Genomic DNA, 4,253 nt, shown 5'->3' on the forward strand with positions numbered 1-4,253 from the left:
CCACCCCCCCCCCCCCCCCCCAGTTCTGCTCTGCCCACCTGCTGCAGTGAATTTTTTGCAATAACCTCAGGGATATTTTTGGCCTCCGGTCTTTCCCCTGCTCTTACAGCACGGAGTTATCCATGCGGATAACTCAGGTGGAGAGTTTCACCTTAATGATGCTTTCCAGGGCCCGTTGCAGAGGTGGTTTTTGCCGATGGGCTCTCAAACGGGGCCAAGGTGCAGAATAATTGGCTCCGCCGACAGGTCTTCTTGCTGCCGCTGCTCCTTGGAAAAAAAGCTAATAACGGAGGGGATGACCCCGGCGTGGAGCTGCCCTCCTGCAGCATCCCTTGCCGAGAGGACGTCGAGTTTGGGGAATGGGGGGGACGGTGGTGCCGCCTGGAGAAGCTGGGGGAGGCAGGGAAAAGGACATCTGTGCCATGCCGGAGGCGTCTCTCCACCCCGCGGCGTTGCTGTCGCAGGCAGGGATGCAGTGGGAGAGATGGAGACCGGCGCGCTCTGCCATGGGCATTGCAGGCGTTGCTGTGAGGTGGTTGACCCAAAACATCCAGGTGGATCCCCAAAACTCCTCTCCGGTGTCTGGGATGGGGGTGGGGGGAGCTGCTGTTGCCACTCATTTTTGGGCCTTGCCTTTTGATTTACTTGCGCTCCATCCCTCCACAAATTCCCATTCCCCGTCAACTTGCCTTGCAAAACGCCTGTGCCGCATATGAAATGGAGGAGATAAAATTACAGTATCTCAAAATTGGCTGGGCTCGGTGCAATATATAACATAACAGATGGTACTACATGATGCCTCTGAAATATCTGTGCAATAGCATTTTAAGAAACGTATAACTGATCAGGCAGCATATGGAAAATACTTTCTGTGCTGCGCGAGGGTGCAGTGCCCCCTCTCCCGGCACCTGCTCTCCCCCCCTGCGTTAGGGTGCGACGTGGTGGGGAACATCTCCCGTCTTTAATGGAGGTGTCCTCATGGTGCTCCTGGGGCAGGGCTGCCCCTGCAGCTGGGCGATCGCTATTTCACTACTATTTTTTACCACCAAAAAAAAAAAAGGAAAAGGAAGCCAAGTGGTTTTCATCCAGGAGCGGAGTGAAAACGTGGTGGTTTGGTGGCTTCTTCGCAACCTCCAGGAGGTCCCTTCCCCTGGGAGCAGCCCAAGCGTGGGGCAATTTGCACGGAGTTAGGGACCAGCCAGCCTCCCCTCTGCTGCTCCTGGTTGAAAATGGGGTTTTGGTCTTGTATTTTCCAACTCCTTCTACCTTCAAGCAGAGGGCAGTGGGTTCATGGGTGCCACCTGGAGCAGACAGACCACCAGAATGCTCTCAGAGGAGGTTCCTGGTAGAGAGGAAGGACCACCTCCGTCATCCTCTGGGCTGCAGCAGAAGTGGTGGGTCTCCAGCCACAGTTCGTGCCGCTGCTCTCAGCCCTTCGAGCCCCCCAGTTCATCCAATTTCTGATGCACCTCATGCACTCATCTTGCCTGTGCTGTCCGTGGACTGCCTTTCGCCTTGTGCACATCTAAAGCCTCTCCTGCGTATTTGCTGTTCCCTGCTCTGCTTGCTGGCCTGCTGCCTGTCTTCCTGGCCTCATACGTTGGTTGACCCCTCTGTCTAACAGAGAGGACAATATTTCCTCTCCACGAGGCTCAGCTCATATTCTTTAAGGTACTTCGGGGTCACGGGATGAAAGGCTCCTTGCTGTTTCTGGAATGAGTCAAAGTTGAGCTAAGAATAGATCTATAAACAAGACAGCAGGGAAAGTTTCCTAGCAGAGCCTGACGAGACCCCGGGAGTATGTCATTGCCGGAGTCATTCGCAAAGGAGACGTGGACCCTGCCGTGCCCTCAGTCTGCGGGGGGCCTGGCTTTGCAATGGGGGGGATGGCTCCGGGCAAATCCCCTCCCAACTCGCAGGCTGGTTGTGGTCCCAAGGAGAAGTGTTGGGGTTGGGCACCTCGCAGCCTAGCGAGGAGAGGGAGCTCTGCGTCTCGTGATTTAGATTAGATTTAGATGAGATATCAGGAAGAAATTCTACCCTGTGAGGGTGGTGAGCCCCTGGGGCAGGTTGCCCCGAGAAGCTGTGGCTGCCCCATCCCTGGAGGTGTTCAAGGCCAGGTTGGACGGGGCTTGGAGCAACCTGGGTTGGTGGGAGGTGTCCCTGCCCAGGGCAGGGGGGTGGAATGAGATGGTCTTTAAGGTCCCTTCCAACCCAAACCATTCTATGATTCTGTGATGCTATGACGGCTGCAGGAGCCTTGCTGTGGTGGAGGATGCTGAGGAGCCTTGCCATGGTGGGTGATGCTGCGGGAAGCAGCTGGTGGGCCCTTGTTGGGATCAAGAGTGACGAAACCAAGTACTCCTCCCAGAACGCTGGCTTGCTGGGTGCCTTGGTGGAGGAGTGAGGTCTGGGGCAAGCTGTGCGGATAGGTTTTTCGCCGGCACGTGAGATGCTCTGGCAGAAGGCACTACGCTTGATTTCTACCCACGTTCGTGCAGAGAGGTATTTAGAGTTGTCAGTCTAGCGTGCTGTCTGTCTGTCCACCCACCTAGATAGCTATAAAAACCCAGGGTATATTAAATGTCTGTGAGAGCCCTGGACACGCTGAGCTGAGATGAGGGCTCTTGATATATTTCATTGTCCTGTATCCCCATGTCTGAGCCAAGAGAGCTGGGATCAGAATCTGGGATGTGCAGCTTGGTCCCCATTTCTGGAGTAATCTACATAAAAGCCAAAAGTGGGAATCTTGCAGAAAGCAGACTTCCCTCCTTTGTCTTTCCTGACTTTGTCCCCTCTGTTATCTCGACGGCTTTCTGCTTGCTGCCGTGTTTTTCTTTAATCTGGAGCCCTCTGTTCTTACCTGAGCTACAGAGGCTTGACGAGAAAAGCCACTGAACTCAGAGAAAAATGAAAGGGAGCAAAGCTTAACAAAATGTTTTCTTTCTCTCTCATTCTTCAGAAAGAAAAAAAAAAAAGAAAGAGAAGAGCCAGCCCCCAGAAGCACACAGCCAGTGAGCGATGCCTGAATTATCCTTGAACCGTCTCCTGCTCGTGGATCAGGATGCAGCGTTTCTGCCCTGTTTTCTTTTCTCCCCCCACCCCCGGCGCTTTCCCTGACGTTCCATCATTCCGATCAAAGCTAGGCAAACAAAAGTCTCCTTTCTCGACCTGTCGATGGGAGAAGGGACGACGCCTGCCCCGGTGCTGGCGAGCATGTCTTCACAGCTGATGGGATGGGGGAGCCCGGAGCGGTAGGGGGACGGGGGGTGGTATAGAAGCAGTTTGATGTCTGCATGGAGATAATGTTTTGTACACGATGACAACGGATAATTACTATAATCAAAGATTTCTGTAAGGGTATCTTCCGTCTCATCGCTCTCTGGAGAGGTCCCATCCTCCTGGAGGCTGAGGAGGGGAGCAAACTCCATCGCCAGATTGACCCACCAGGGGGTCTCCCAGGAGATGGGGTGCTCTGGAGGCTGGGTGTTTTGGGGGGGAGCACGTGTGCAGGGGGGCCAGGCTCTTCTCAGGGGTGCCCAGAGAGGGCAAGAGGCAACAGGCATAAACTGAAGTACAAGAAATTCTCTTGAAACATAAGAAAAATATCTTTTTTTTTTTATGGTGAGAGGAGTCAAGCATCGGAGAAGGTTGCCCAGGGACGTTGTGGGGTTCCCGGCCTCACGGTGCTGCCGCATTTGCCACTGCTCCTAATGCGTCTTTGGAGGTACCTCATCCAGCACGCGGCTGGTAATGATTCTTGACGGGAATTAGTACCCTGTCCATCTGGCCCCGTTCTGCCATCTAACAAGAGGAGATAAGTGCACTTAACAACACACCAGCTCTTGTTCAGGCCCCTTCTTCCCAAGCCAGAATCAATAGCAGGTCTCTCCAGCTTTTAGAGACTCAGATCCCATCTTTTCATCTCTCTCTCACTCATTTTTCCCAAGCAGCACGCGCTTGATTTTTTCTTTCTTTCACGCTGCGGAAATTTTCCCATTCTCCCTTTCATCTGAACCCGCCCGGTGTTTGCCCAGCCAGGGCTGCAGCTGCTGCAGCAGATAAGAAACCCCACCGTACCTGGGCTCCCCCAGTCCCCATCTCCATCTCGCTCCCAGTTATGAGCTCTCTCGCGCCCGCCTTTATCTTCAAAGTGCTTTACAGACACTAATTAATCCTCCCAGCACCCCGGTGAGCCGCTCGCCTTCACCCACTCGTGCCGGTACCCTTCTCCTGCACCGTGGCACAGGGTT

At 54.1% G+C, this 4,253-nt stretch overlaps 1 protein-coding gene across 1 annotated transcript in view; it reads left to right on the forward strand.

The window, feature by feature from the left end:
* The window catches only part of IGSF9B (immunoglobulin superfamily, member 9B), a 118,545-nt gene that overhangs the window by 109,150 nt on the left and 5,142 nt on the right, over positions 1 to 4,253 (forward strand). The gene's annotated exons all lie outside the window — the stretch shown is intronic.

Source organism: Charadrius vociferus, unplaced genomic scaffold (assembly GCF_000708025.1).
Source record: "Charadrius vociferus isolate BGI_N301 unplaced genomic scaffold, ASM70802v2 scaffold858, whole genome shotgun sequence".
Taxonomy (NCBI): Eukaryota; Metazoa; Chordata; class Aves; order Charadriiformes; family Charadriidae; genus Charadrius; species Charadrius vociferus.